The 16,562-nt window shown below is 35.8% G+C and overlaps 1 pseudogene across 1 annotated transcript; it reads right to left on the minus strand.

Moving 5' to 3' along the window:
- Positions 1 to 14,352: 14,352 nt before the first annotated feature.
- Positions 14,353 to 14,877, minus strand: LOC105500917 (annotated as a pseudogene). The gene has a single exon (XR_001000106.1). The product of XR_001000106.1 is annotated as a 60S ribosomal protein L23a pseudogene (transcript).
- Positions 14,878 to 16,562: the final 1,685 nt, after the last annotated feature.

A 16,562-nucleotide genomic window follows, 5' to 3' on the forward strand; every position in this document is an offset into this window, starting at 1 on the left:
TACCAGGCCGGGCGCGGTGGCTCACGCCTGTAATCCCAGCACTGGGAAGACTGAGGCGGGCGGATCACGAGGTCAGCAGATTGAGACCATCCTGGCTAACACGGTGAAACCCTCTCTCTACTAAAAATACAAAAAAAATTAGCCAGGCATGGTGGCGGGCGCCTGTAGTCCCAGCTACTACTCGGGAGGCTGAGGCAGGAGAATGGCGTGAGCCTGGGAGGCGGAGCTTCCAGTGAGCCGGAGCTTCCAGTGAGCAGAGATTGTGCCACTGCACTCCAACCTGGACAACAGAGCAAGACCCTGTCTCAAAAAAAACAAAAAAAAAAAGAAAAACATACCAAAAGGAAATCTTTTAATACACATTAGTTAGGAAAGACGCATATGTTTCAAATGATGCCCTTCATGTTAAAATATGGAAAGAAAAAATGTGGAAAGGAGTCATGTTAAAATATTGATGCTTTAAAAATTGTGTTACATTTTTCTTCAAATTGGGCACATGAAATACATATTACATACATAGTCTCAAAAAATAATAGTTACAGGAATCAATAATACATACCTCCTGCAGTGATTTTACATTTCTAACGTTCTCATCTGATTATTTATAATAAAAATAAAATCTTTTTTGTTGTGAGTTTTCTCTGCACTGTAATCGCATTGACACCTTACTGTAGATGGCACATTTTACAAGTTGAAAGTAGACAGAATACATTTTCTCTTTCCATTTCTAAACCTTCTAGTGTTCTATTCATGTGGTGAAATATATTTTCAAAGCAAAATTTGCCTATCAGTCTCAGTTAAGAGGAGTCTATGGAAGTGAGAGAGACAGAGGACCATTTGGGAGGAAATAATAATAATAATAATAATAATATGCTATTATTTTCCTTTATCTTAGAAAATAACTTGGAAAGAATTTTAATGTTAATGTTAAAATATTAACCTTAGGAGTATCGTTAAAGGATAAAGAAAATATTTTAATAAAAATCAAAGGTGATATATATTTTATTTTGGATGACAGACATTTTCATATGGAAATCCGTGGTTACTAGGTGAGGTGTGGATTCTATGGCCCATACCTTCTATTCCCCAGGGCTAGATTATTTTACTCTTTATTGACTAGCTTTCCTATTGGGTCACCAAATCAGACAACGCCCTTTAGACATCTTTCTTTTATACTGTGAAGATGAATGTGTTTCATTGCAACTACTCCAGGCTAGTCAGTAAGTTTGCTTGCTCCTTTTTTTTGAAAAAATAATGAATTGTATTAAAAATAATATTAAGGGCCAGGCACAGTGGCTCATGCCTGTAATACCAGCACTTTGGGAAGCCTAGACGAGTGGGTCACTTGAGGTCAGGAGTTCAAGACCAGTCTGGACAGCATGGAGAAGCCCTGAAACCCCATCTCCACAAAATATGTAAAATTTAGCCAGGCAAGGTGGCTCTCACCTGTAGTTCCAGCAACTCCAGAGGCTGATGTTGCAGGATTGCCTGAGCCCAGGAGGCAGAGGTTGCACGCAGAGAGCCAAGATTGCACTACTGCACTCTAGTCTGGGCAACGGAGAGATAACCTGTTTCAAAATAATAATAATAATAATAACATTAAGTATATGAACCATGATGCAGCCTATCTCTTCATTTAGGGTTCAAGGAGACTATTATTTGTAGTTGGCACTAGATGAATTTAGATGTCATCTGAAAACAGGATTACATTTGTTGTCAGGACAACTTTTTCTTCAATACTTGGGTATATCAAACTTAGGAAATAATTGTTTATACCAACATATTTCTAAAAACAAGAGATGTCTCAAATGTATTTTTCATACTAGACTTTTATCATTTAAAATATTGCTGTACAATAATATGCTAATTATACATATGAGAACACTGAGGCACAAAAAATTGCATGGCTACTCATTAGTTGATTTTTCACTAGTGATATTTCTTATTTATTATTCATCAAATGCAGTGCTTTGTGCTGGGAATATGATAGATAAGAATGCAGGCAAGAATGCCCTAAAGTAGGTTGTAGCTCACAGGAGAAAATGGACTAAATAGGAAATTATAATACTTATTAAAGGTATCTCTGATATGGAGAAATAATGGGCTTTAAACTTTAAAGGCCCTGATTTTTCTACTACATAATCATATGTCAATGAAACATCAAACTAAATTGAAAAACCCAGTAAAGGAGACCTACTTGGGAAATATAAAACATAAATTTTCTTTAAAAACTTTGAAAGATCTATTCATTCTGAAAACAATGTTGCATGATGAATTTTATTCTAATCAATAATTTGTATCATTTGAATTATGTGTGGAAATGTTTCTTTCATTGGACAAATAGACTCAGTACTGAGTAGTTTATACTTTCTGCAACTAATGATATATTAGATCATAATATAATAAAATAATACATGCCATTATATCCAGAATTTAAATATATATCTTCAGATATATAATGTATCATTTTCATATTTTTTTCTTTGAAAAATCTGAAGAAAGGCAGAGTCTTTGAACACATTTTTGGAAAAAATCAAATTACTATATGTAAAACTCATTATCTACAATAAGAAGAAAACAAAATTTTGCTAAGCACATTAATCAGAGTTGTAGGAAAATTCATTGTAGAGTTTGATCAAAATCAAACAAAGGAATGGGAAGAGTAAATATTCATTTAATCCTTTCCTTATATCATGGTTTGTGTTGAAAATTTACAGATATTATTTTATTCATTCAATATAAAATGTTTAGAGCTTGAAGGTCGCTAAATAACATCTAACACAAAACCCAACTCAGATGAGGAAATTGAATCCAAAGGAATAAATGGTAATCATCTAGAAGTCTTGCCTCTGTCTAATGATTTTTTTAAAAATATGCATTTGATCTTAATTTGAGGCTCAGGAAGACTGACTTACAATAATGTTTCTTGCATTATAATATTAGATTACATTACATACTTAATTTTATTGTAGATGAGATTTAAATGCATTTTTCACAACTATGCAGAAATAAATATGCTGTTTTAAAAAAATGTATAATTGCATTTAAACCTACACACACACACACACACACACGTGTCTCTCAGTATGAATCCACATGATTTGAGAGATGAAAAACCCAGTTTACAACAGTGTCCTGTATGTAGCTTGCACAGATGGCATATTCATTTTGAGATGTAATTGGGCCGAACTCAGTGACCTAACTACCCTCTCATTCTGCTACAAAACACCCATAATACTCAGTGAAAAAGCTGACACTTCAGAAAAACAAAATGCCATAAGAAAGACCATATGTTTAAAAATATATATTTCCCAAAATGAAGACCCTGAACTTCTTACCTAGGTTCCTTTTTTTTCTGGCCAAAAATATTCTCTGAAATTCTATTCCACATGAACATGCCATTCATCTGCACCCACCTGGAAGGTGGCACAGTTTTCCAGAATTCATGTGGTTCCAAGTTTAATCTCCATGACACAATTGACACAGTTGCTGGCAATTTCTAAGAAGTGGCCCTGGAAGTATTACAGGACACTGTGTACTTTTTGATTTTAGTCATTTTTATCCAGGTATATTTAGAGAAGAATTAAAATATATCATTGAAATGGGGACATACATCACAAAAGTACAATTACATTGCAGCAGAGATTTTGTGGGACTGTAATCTCACCCAATTCATTTTCCTGAGATGAATCTAATCTGTTTGGTCTGTTGATAGCGAGGAGACCTTTAGTACTTAATGCATAACTCCTGAGGGTTCATTGATTGTCCAGTCCCTCCTTGGGCTCTCAGAGGTGCTGGGCACACATAATAAGGCACCAGGGCAATCTTTAACATTCAAACCAAGCCAAGCCAAGAGTACTTTTGTTTTAAGTATTACTTGCACTGCTCTTTAATATGCCAAAAGCAGAAGAAAACTTTCAGGGAAAAGATGCAAACATTGTCCACACAGAAGAACTTGTAATTTTTCAGTGCATTTTCTTTTAATATCAGCATATGCCTATGAGTAAAATTTAGCCAGGCTTCACACACTTTCACAGCCAAGGATATTGGAAAGACCATACTCCTTTTCCATTTATTAATCAAGTATTGAATTGATTCTAGGCAGAGAGCTTTCTGAAGAGTTTATTTTCTAATTGTATATGGTAATTTTCTATGTAAAAAGTGGGATGCCTTTGAAGCCCTGACTAGGCAGGTTCTACATTGTGTCAATATAAAAAATAAAGTAAAAGGCACGGTATTATATATATTATGGACAATTTTCAGATCATTTGCCAGGATATCTCATGTTTACTCTCTGAACTTACACTTCAAGAAAACAATCAACCTTCTCAGAAATGTATAACTTTTCATTTAATTAGGAACTACCTTCCCATTAAGAAATGAGAATACAACACAGATGACAGAAAAGAGGAAAAGCATGGATTATTTAACATAAACAACTCGGCCTCCTCTATTCAGCAACCATTTTTCTGAAGCTATCTTATTGTAATCACAAAGATAAAGATATAATTTCTTCCCATTCCTTGTCTCTTACACGTTTGGCTAACATTTGCAAGCCATGAAGGTAGAAAGGCTACTAAAATATTTATATGCAAGAATTATTCATTCATTTAAACAGTAGCCATTGTGGGCATGTCATAACACACAAAGTTAGAATACACACACACACACACACACACACACACACACACACATATATATATCTTAAGCAATCAGGATTTGAGACATCCACTGCAGCAGACAGCATACTCTCTGAGAGCTTGCAGTTAAGCAGAATGATAAATATGACTTCAAGCTATATTTGTACAAGGGATATGGGACTTCTGATAAATATGAGTAATAAAGCCAAAGTAGGGTACCTTATTGACTATTTTGGATGCAAGACCCTCATAAAGCATACCTTCCCAGTTGACCTATCTCATTATCCTTGACATCAAGCTGCTCTAAGTTGCTGGCATGTCCTTTTGGATGTAAGAGCTAAAAAGTGACTACTCGAGGCTGATGCATTTTTAATAATGGCAACCCTGAGATACCTTTTGGCAGAAATTGCAATTGATTCCAAGATGATTAGCATATATTCCAGCTGCAGCTAGCCCTTCTGCTGATTTCCCCAATGAACTGTGAACCTCAGAAGTGTTTTGCTGACCTTGTGTTGAATGTGCTTTTCTGGAATTCCCACTTGGAAAGATATAAAATATATTTAACTCACAGTGGCAGCCGTCTTTTGCTTACTGGTTAACTTGGGTGGTGATGGCACCTGGGTCCAAATCATAACAATATCATCTTGGATGGAAAAGGATGATAACATTCAAAGACAGAGACAGATAGCCCAACTCTAACGATAAATTAATAGGGTGAAACTTTAGAACTGTACAATAATTTATAATTCAAATACTATGGATTTGTTGAAAATCTTCACCTGAAGTGGCAGTACAATTGTCCCGGTGCTGCTACCATTGATCAAAACAGTTTAGGAACATTGAATTTTATTGTAAAAATCTCTTACACTTTTAGTTACTTTTAGATGAATTATTCTCATTTACATATTTTTTTCTGTCACAACCAGCACGAAGCCTACAAATAATGCATTAGCACTAGTTTGAAATTGCAGGGAGCTGTACCTGTAATATCATAATCATGGAATTTTAAATTATTTTCATGAAAGGTTAGTTTTAAAGTGTCTCTGTAAGGAAATTGTTACTGTAGTTTATATATGCCATATCCTTCTGATAAAATCAAATCACCCCAAGGGACACACTAGGTAAATCTATCGTACCTATTAATACACCATTCCTAGATTCTTGGATAAGATGATAGCAAACATAATGAAAATTTCCATTTGATATTTATATCATTCAATAAAAGACAAGGATATCCCCAAAGTCCCATTTCAAACAAAATACATGTAGAAATAAGCATCCCATAGTCTGAAGCAAGGATATTTTTAAATGTAAATTTTTATTTTGAATAACCTAACATTGTACAAGGAGAATAGCAGTTACATGAATCTTGAGATGTCTTTCATTTACGGACATAGCCATTTTGCAAAATGCTAATTAAGTTCCTAATGTGCAGTAGGTTATGCAGAGATTGGAGATTCGCAGATGAAGCACAAAAGAGCTGGTAATTTTATAGGGAATAAATTAATTCCAGTGTTCCTGAAAAACAGCTCATGGTTTGATCAGCAAATATCAACTCAATGACAGCTTAGAATTCAGGGCAACTTCAGAGCTAGAGGAATGAGACAGTACAGTATGTATTTCATAAGGTAAGAGAGACAGACAAATTTAAATGCACATCTGCAGTGATGGAGCAGGGAAGAATCACTATCATTTGTTGTCTGGAGATGTAGTGCAGATTGAATTCAAAGATACAATTTGCAATAGTTAGCAACAAAGATCTCTGTTTTCTCATTAACTGGGAATGTGAAGAGAAACTTCATTCAGGGACTGATAATAAAGGTTAAATGATGTAATTTCCAAAAAGAGAGAATAACAGGATCAGTAACAGCATGAATAAAAACTTGGTCCATGAAGGAAGTGACAGCTGACATTGAAGATCACTTGAGAAAATGCTTAATATTTAATATATGTGGAAAAGTGAAAATAATGCGTATCATTACCTCACTCCACACACAAAATGAATTTCAGGTAATTAAATACATATATCTTAAAAGTAAAACTATGTAACTTTTCAGAAAATATGAATGAATATTCATGATTTGTAAGCATTTAATAAACAAGAGAAAATAAAACTACAAGCTATAAAAGTGGAGACTGCACAATAAAAGTTAATTCCATCAGAAAATTTTATTTATCCTAATATCTGTTACTCAGTTTTCAGTGCTTGAGAATACATCAGTAACCAAAACAAAGATCTTTGCTCTCTTGGGGTTTGTATACTAGTAACAAGACAGACTGCAAACAATTTTTTTAATGCACATTATAAAAATGTCACTACACAATATGTTAGAAAGTTATCCAGGGTTAAGTTAAAAGTAGACTAAAGTAAACACATTAGAATTTCTGAAGTGAGAATTAAGGGAAATTGTCATTTTTTAAAGGGAAACCTAGGTAAGTCCCGTGAAAACGTGATGTTTGGGAAAAAAAAAAAAAAAATGGAAAGAAACAAAGCATCAACAACCATGGAGATAACTTAGGGGAAAGCATTCCTGGGAGAAGGAAGAGTGTGTACAATAGTCTCAAAGTATAAAAAGTTTTCATATATTTGAGAACACTATGAGGTCAATATAGCTAAAGAAGAGTGAGCAGGCCCGGCGCGCCTCTAATCCCAGCACTTTGGGAGGCCGAGATGGGCGGATCACGAGGTCAGGAGATCGAGACCATCCTGGCTAACACAGTGAAACCCCGTCTCTACTAAAAAAATACAAAAAACTAGCCGGGCGAGGTGGCGGGCGCCTGTAGTCCCAGCTACTTGGGAGGCTGAGGCAGGAGAATGGCGTAAACCCGGGAGGCGGAGCTTGCAGTGAACTGAGATCCGGCCACTGCACTCCAGCCTGGGCGACAGAGCGAGACTCCGTCTCAAAAAAAAAAAGAGTGAGCAAAGGGCAGAATATTAGTAGCCGGTGTTAGAGGTAGAAAGATCAAATAGACTATTGATTTCCGTGTTGCGTTTCAAAAATCATTTCTTATTCTAGATAATAAAGATATTCACACGCATTTTCTTCTTAAAGTTTAATATTTTGACTCTTACAACTTGTGATATATTTAATCACATTCAGCTGTCTCTCATCTTCAGCAAATTGTTATAATGGTGAAGGCAGCTCTCGTGTCACAAATCTGTAAATTTTTCCAGAAATGCTGGGTTTATGAATTTTAATGTTAAATATTACATAAGTAAAATTTTTTTCACATTGATTATTTTCTATGATAAGAGGAAATTGTCTAATTACATATATTTTTCTTATTCAAAATCAAATACTCTACCACTGGTCAATGAATAGTCACTCTTATCTGTACTGCTTTCTTTTGCCATCAGTGCCATATCATTTTATTTACACATATGTTGTATTCTGGGTTATTTTGGTCTTATTTGGTCTATTCCTATAGCAAAACTATATGGTATTACTCACTATAGCTTTGTAATAATTTCTGTTACCTTGTGCCTCTGATGGCAAAATTGTCTTGCTCTTCTTGGCCCTTTGGTCTTTGTTTAAAAAAATAGAATTAATTTGCCAAGTTCCACCAGAAATAATAGTTTTAAGAATGTGAATAAGATTACACTAAATGCATAGGTTAATATAAGCAAAACTGACACTTTTAGAAAACTGAGTCTGACAATTACCCCTTATATATTCCCATTTAGTCAGAATCATTTTATACATATTTAAAAATATAAACTTATTTCAATTACTTTATAGCTTTTAAATTGTGTAAAATTTTAAAATTGTATCTCTAATGGCTACTAGCATATACAATTCTTATTGATTTTTGAAATATGTGTCTTATATATAGCAGACTTATTAATCTCTTTATCATTTATTACTTTAGCTGTACATTCATTTGTGTCTCTGAGGAGGAAATCACTGTATATTTGAATAATGATTTTTTCTGTATAATTCCTAAATTTTACCTTTATTGTTTTATTTTCTCTATACTTTTGTCTCACTTGATCTTTTTAGGTCTTTTGATCCAGTGTTAAGTAAAAATTAGGTTGTTGGACACCTGTTTCCTTCCTGACTTTAAAAAACTTTTTTTATTAAGTATCACTTTTGATGTAAGATATTTGTAGACACATTTTAACCTGGTAAGGAAATTCAATTCCATTTTAAGGTAAGGTTCTTTTTAAACCACAGCTGATGATAGTTTCACAGATAATTTTGCTTCTCTTTCAATAATTGTATTTATATGGTTTTTTTTACTTTAATCCATTAATGTGGTAAATAATGCATTCCTGAGATAAAACTAACTTGGTCATGATATATTTTTATGTACATTTATAGATTTTATTTGCAAATACCATGTTTCATATTTTTAAAATAATCTGCTTTCTAGTAGGTAGCATATCTTTACTTAATATGTTTAGCATAAAAAATTTAAGCTAGAAACAATGCAACTATTATTTATGAACATGTCTAAGAAAAAATACGATGAATTTATTATTCATAATCTTCAAACAAATATCACAAGGTCAAATTTAAGCATGTTCCATTGACATGTTTTGTTTGGCATTATGCTTCAAAATTTTAAAATTGTTCAAAAAGAAACTTTTGCCAATCTGCAGATTTAACATTAAAATCCAGTCTCACCTTTTCCTGAAAAAAAACTACAGATTTGCTAACATGAGGGTTATCTCCTCCGTTACAATAATTCTCTGAATATGAATGACAGCTGCAACATTTAGTCAAGAAAAACAAAGCTTGCCAGAGTTCTAACTGCTGTCTATGCTTTAGACTCATCCCACTTACATCATTTTCATAACAATTCTGGCACACACAGCCCCTTTCTTGAATTTTTCATCTCTTATTCTTTTTGCTGCCTTGGGAAACAAAGAATTGAATCACATTTCTAAGAACATGATACTTTAGTAGCAAGAAATATTTCTGTGCACATGAATGTATATATCCTTTTATCTAGCAATAATAAATATGTAATCAACTTTTATTTTATGTTTTATTGTTAGAAATACCAGAATTAAATGTAGTAGGGTTTTTTTTTTTGAAGCACACTTCCTATTGAAATAATTGAGCAACATCTCTCTAAAATAGGAGTTAGTTTTGAGTTTCATCTGAGTCACAAATGGTGTAATCTTAGCCTAGTAACTTTATGTGTGCTTTCTTATTTGCAAAATGGAGATAATTTTAATTTTCATCATTTCATAACACTGCTTTAAGTATCAAATACATTCAAAGTGGAGCTATCTCACAATCATGAGATAGTGGGCCTCAAGTTAGGTATAAATTTGATGACCATAAATTCTCAGGATGTCTATCACCCTTCTTGTCATATCTTCTTTTTTCTCCAATACATTTTCTAAAAATTGGGACATAACTCACATATCATAAAATAAACACTTTTAAAGTGCATAATTTAGTAGTTTTTGGTATGTTGAAAAGGTAGCAAAACTAACAGTAGTAACTAATTCTAGACTATCTTCATCTGCAGCAAAACAAACTTATATCTATTAGGAGACACATCTTATATCCCTTACTCCAGGCCATGGAAATAGCTAATCGATTTCCTGTCTTGATATACTTTCCAGTCTTTGAAATATTATATAAATAAAGTGATATAATATTTGATCTTCTGTGACTGGCTTGTTTTCCATGTAGCATTTTACAAGGTTTATTCATGGTTTAGCATGTATTAGTATTTAATTTCTTGTATTTTACTTGAATAATATTTCATTGCATGGGTATCTTACAGTTTTTCATGCATTTATCAAGGTATAGAAAAAAATTGCCTTACTCTTTTTGGCTATTACGAATAATGCCATGAATATTCATGTACAAGCATCTGTTTGGTTATACCTTTTCATCACACTTATATGCCAGGAATGAGAGTATTGGTCAAACTATGTTTGATTTTTTTGAGGAACTACCAAATTGTTTTGCAAAGTGGTTGCTTCATTTTATGTTCTCATAAACAATGTATGAGAGTTGCAATTTCTCCAGTTTTTTGCCAACACTTGTTATTGCCTGTCATTTTGATCAAAACTATCCTAGTGAAACAGCAGAGTTCCCTTATCCCCCTCACAGGGCATGTGACAGAGGTGTGGCTCACATGTCTTTGCCCTGCTACTCATATCCCTAGTGGAATCATGCAGACAGGCAGGGGCAGAGGTCGTGTGGAGCGCTTTTAGGTTCTGATCCCATGGCAGCGTCTAAGGGGGAGGGTTTATGACTCCCAAAACCCAAGTGGGTGTGTTTTACAGTGTGCTCTTTCAGCTTTGTCATCCGCAGACATCTTGTATTATCAGCTCAATTAAATTCTCTGCCTTATTGTAAGCACAGAGGGCTTTCTGTATCCCAAGTTCTTGCCCAGTGAACCGGAAAAATAGGATCACATGTGGGCTTGTAGGGTGAGTGCAAAGTTTTATTGAGTGGCGGAGGTGGCTCTCAGGGAGATGGGTGGGGAGCTGGAAGGGAGATGGAGTGGGAAGGTGGTCTTTCCCTGGAGTCAGGCCACCCAGTGGCCAGACTCTCCTGCAACCACTCCCAGCCAAACTCCCTTTGGTGTCTGTGTCATTCCTCCATCGCTGGTCTGCCAGTGTATGCTGGTGTGCCTCTCTGCTCCTCTCAACGTCCAACCACTTGTGTCTATGTCCACTTAAGGTCTCAGGCTTATATGGGCACAGGACAGGGGGTGTGGTAGGCCAAAAAGCAACTTTTTGGGCACAGAAACAGAAATGCCTGTCTTCATTTAGGTTCGTGTGCACAGGCCTGAGGGTGGAGCCCTCACCAAGGACCTGCCCTTCTCTACCTAGCACTTTTTTGCCCCCTTCCCATCATCTTCCCCCTCTGAAGAGACACATCTAACTGCCTTTAGAATATGGATGATGACTGGTCTTAACTACTTCCTGCTAACAGGGTGTGTTGTCTTGGGGAAAACAGCAGTCAGATTCCTTCCTGAGGTCTATCTAAGGGTTCTGAGCAAAGGGGAGCCATCATCTGAAGCTCCAGTGGCCTGTTTGAAGTTTGATGGCCACTGAGGGAGAAAAATAAGTTTGATAAGGTTAAATATGCATGGATTAAACGTGTGTATTATTCAAGGAAATAATTTAGTGCCAAAGATTACAGAGATAAGAAGGGAAATGTACTAACAATCCAATGTGGTATGCGCCCATGAAGCAGGGAAGGCCTAGATAATAGGAATTAACTACCCTCACCTATGCCTCCTTCTTCCCCTGCTGTTGACAACCTTTGAGTTCCCTGGGCCTCATTTATGCCAAGAAGTATGGCCTCCTTCCCTGGGGTAGGGGTTCAGTCGGCAGGAATTTTTCCTGCCTATTTACATTGTGCCTGTCACCTGGCTTTAGATCCCTCAGAACTGGTTTTCCTTTCTAGGATCTCAGCCTGAAGCTTGGAATCAAGTTTGGGACTCAAGGTGCTGCATGTTATCTGTTTAGAGTGTCTTAAATGAGTCCTGCTAAATTTGCAGTTATCAGTCAGCAGGGGTCATTCCTCTGCTAACTTCCTTAGCAGAGGGAGAGTACTGGAGAGGGAAACACTCTCACTTAGAAAACCAACAACAACAACAACAACAAAATGTAAAAAACCAGTTTAAGGGGCCAAAGGGGGAGGTCCTGGGGGAAGAACCCCTTGCTCAGTGCAAGTGGGTCCCTTTAATCCTTGTATCCTTTTCCGGCTTCAGGCTAGGTTGAATTTTTTGGCTAGGGGAGAAAAGTTCTGTTAGTATGGTGGGCGGGGAGTACCAGCCAATTGGCCCTGCAGGGTCCCTGTGGTAGCTGCAGTTTTCTTCCACCCCCTGTGGCCACCAGGCATGGCCTTTGCATGCTGTGAACGTGTCCAGGTGCCTGAGCTGGTAGGGGAGAGGGTAAGAGGAAGAGGTGCTGTGAGCTGTGCATGCCTGCAGATGTCGCGGTGGAGGCAGGAATGGTACCTCTAAGAGCAATTGCTCTGATTTGCGCCTTTGACGGCTGAACCAAATGCTCATTTTACTTAGCTACATGGCTGCAACTTATAGCAAAACTCTTAACATTACAAAGGAAGAGATAAGAGCCATTTCAAACTATGAGAGAAGAAAAGGTACCAAACAAAGTCTGGGGGTTTTGACCGGTGCCCATTAGGATGGTTAAATGTCTGTGAAGGGAACAGAGCCATTTACATGCAAGAAATAGAAAGAAGTGGCAGGGTCTTGGAAGAGGCAGATCCAACAGTTTCACATTTGCACTTGCCTTCTCATGAGTATCCCGGATGAGCCCTGGCTGAAACAAGAAAGTTACCTTTTCCCCCTCACAGGGAATGTGACAGGGGTGTGGCTCACTTCTTTGCTGCCTCGCTCCTCAAACCCCTAGGGGGAGCATGGAGATGGGCACGTGCACAGGTTGTGGCAAGCACTTTTGAGCTCTGATCCCACAGTAGTGTCTACGGAGTGAGTGTTTACGACTCCTGAAGCCCAAATGGGTGTATGTTACAGTGTGCTCTTTCAGCGTTGCCATCTGCATACAGCTTGTGTTAGCTCAGTTAGACCCTCTACCTTATTATAAGGGCAGAGGGCTTTCTGTATCCGGAGTTCTTGCCAAGTGCACCAAAAAAAATTGGATTATATGTGGGCTTGGAGGGTGAGTGCAAGGTTTTATTGAGTGATAGAAGTGGCTCTCAGGGAGATAGATGTGGAGCCAGAAAGGGGATGGAGTGGGAAGGTGATCTTCCCCTGAAGCTGGGCCACCCAGTGGCCGGACTCTCCTCTGACTGCCCCTGACTGACCAACCCTCAGTGTCTGCATTGTTCTACCATCATTGGTCAGTCAGTACCTGCTGGTGTCTGTTGGTGTGTCCTCTGCTGCTCTCGATGTCCAGCCACTCGTGACTGTGCCCGCTTAAGGTCTCAGGTTTATATGGTCACCAGAAGGGGGTGGGGGCAGACCAAAAGACAACTTTTTGGGCATGAAACAGAAACGCCTATCCTCATTTATGTTCATGGGCACAGGCCCAAGGGTGGAGCCTTTGCCAGGGACCCATGCCCTTCTCTACTCAGCACTTCCCTGCCCCCTCCTGTATTATTAACAAGTGTGAAGTGGTATTTCATTATGGTATTGACTTGGATTCTATTAATGACTAAAGATTATGAGCATTTCTTTATATGCTTATCAGTATTTTGTACATGCACTTTTAATAAATATCTATGGAAATCTCTGGCCCACTTTTAATTAGAATATGTGTCTTTTTGCTGTCAAGTTGGAACAATTATTTCTATATTCTGGATATAAGTTTCTTATTAGATATATTATTTGAAAACATTTTCTGCAACTCTTTTGGCTGCCTTTTAATTTTTTTTCTTTTATTACATTTAAAATTTTTCTTGTGTCTCTCCCTGTAAAGATAATCTTTTAACTTTCTTGATCTCAATCTTTGAAACATAAAAACATAAAACATAATTTAGATAAAGTTTAATCTTTTTGTTGTTTTATTGTGTGTGCTTTTGGTATCATATCTAAGAAACAATTGTATAATCCAAGATTATGAAGATTTACATTAATGCTTTAAGAGTGTTATAATTTTAGCTAATAAGTATAGTGTTACCTGCATTTTTTCCTAGATGTCTTTTATCAAGTTTGGAAAATTCTTTTATACTTCTATTGTGTATGCACTTTCTACATTTTTTAAATGTTACATTTTCTTCTGGATCTTTTGAAATTATTATTATTATTATTTTTTATGTTGAAAAGATATATATATTTAGAATTAGGCAGCTGGACTCAGTTTAGATGATCCCAATTTTGTTGGCAACATCCAAAGCGTCATAATCAGGAGCTAGTCGAACATATGCCTTTTTCTCTCCATCAGGCCGAATCAGGGTGTTGACCTTGGCCACATCAATGTCATAGAGCTTCTTCACAGCCTGTTTAATCTGGTGCTTGTTGGCTTTAACATCCACAATGAACACAAGTGTGTTGTTGTCTTCTATCTTCTTCATGGCAGACTCAGTGGTCAGCGGAAACTTGATGATAGCATAGTGGTCAAGCTTGTTTCTCCTGGGGGCGCTCTTCCGAGGATATTTGGGCTGCCTCCGGAGTGGCAGTGTCTTGGGCCGCCGGAAGGTGGGTGACGTGCGGATCTTTTCTTTGTGTCTGTGGACACCTTTCAACACTGCTTTCTTGGCCTTTAAAGCCTTCGCTTTGGCTTCGGCTTTAGGAGGGGCAGGAGCTTCCTTCTTCGCTTTCGGCGCCATCTTGTGAAAAGTCTTTTGAAATTATTATGTATTACTGTCTTTTATTGTAATGATATGCTATAGGTTGCCATTCATATGTTAAACCAACCATACCTTTTTGGGACAAAACCCATTTGATTGTGATTTATAATTATTTTTATATATTCTTGAATTCAATTTACAAGCATATTGTTGAATATTTTTATTTCCACATTCATAATAATATTTGGCTGTAGTTTTAATTACTATTCTGCTTTGGTTGTATGTGTGAGTAATATATTTGACTAGTACTGGGATCAGGGTAATATTGATCTCACAGAATGAGTTATGAAGTGTTCCATTCTTTTTTTTTAAGGCTTGTAAAAAATTAGTATTACTTCTTCTTTAAACATTTGTTAGTATTTACCAGAGAAGCCATCTAGTACTGCATCCTTTTTTCTGGGAAGTTTATGATTACTAATCCAATCAGTTTAATTGTCATGGGTCTATTCATATTTTTTTATTTAATTATTTGAGTCACTTTGGATAATTTGTAGATTTCTAGGAATTTGTCCATTACATATTATATTATCTATTTTTTGACATGCAGTTGTTCTTATTATACTCTATGATCTTTTTTATTTCTGTAAGGTTGTGGTAAAGTACCGTTGTTCATTCTTGATTTTAGTAGTTTCAGGTTTCTCTTTTTTTATTGATTTGGTAAAGTTTTGTCAAATGTGTTAATCTATCCAAATGATTGACAGTTTATTTAATTTTTTATTTCTTTATAATCTCTATTCATTACTTACCATTCATATTTACTATTTCCTGTCTTCTACATGATTTCAGTGTAGAACGTTATTTTTTTGGTTAAGGTAAGACGTTAGGTTATTCATTTGAGATCTTTCTTGTTTTATAATGTAGGTATATACAGCTGTAAATTTCTCTCTGAATACTTCTTTCATTTTATCCCATAGGTTTTAGTAGGTTGTGCTTTCTTATTTATTATTCTCAAGGTATTTTGGAATTTCCTTTTGATTTCTTCATTGTTTCGTTGCTTATTTAGAATTGTGTTGTTTTATTTCCACATATATATAAATTTCCAAAATTTCCTTCCATTATTAATATCCAATTTAATTCTTTTGTGTGTACAAAGAACATACCTTGTATAACTTCCCTGTTTTAAATTTATGAGACTTGTTTTGTTGCTTAACATATGGTTTATCTGGAAAAATTTTCTTGTGCTCTTGAAATGCATATGTAAACTTCAGTAGTTCAATGAAATGTTCCAGATAGTTGTTGGATATAGTTGCTGTATAATATGTTTAAGTTTTTTATTTACGTGTTAGTCATCTATATATTTATTCTATCCGTTATGGAAACTGAAATATTTACATTTTCAGCCATAATTTTTATTTTATTTCTTTCTTCAATTCTATTAATTTTCATCTCATGTATTTTGGGGGGTCTGTTTTCAGTTGCACTTGTGTTTATAATTGTTACGTCTTCTTGATATATTGACACTTTTTTTCAGACAAATTGTCCTGATGTGTCTTGTAAAAAAAAAAATACTATCTTAAATTGTAGTTTGTAGGCATTAGTATAGCCACAACGGTTTTCAATTATTGTTTTGATGATATATGGTGAGCATCTTTATATTTTCAGCCTACCTACACATATTTAAATAGAAAAAATGTCTTTTATGGGTAGCATATAGTGGTATCATTAAAAA

The sequence above is a fragment of the Colobus angolensis genome, unplaced genomic scaffold (genome assembly GCF_000951035.1).
Source record: "Colobus angolensis palliatus isolate OR3802 unplaced genomic scaffold, Cang.pa_1.0 Scaffold7, whole genome shotgun sequence".
Classification (NCBI taxonomy): Eukaryota; Metazoa; Chordata; class Mammalia; order Primates; family Cercopithecidae; genus Colobus; species Colobus angolensis.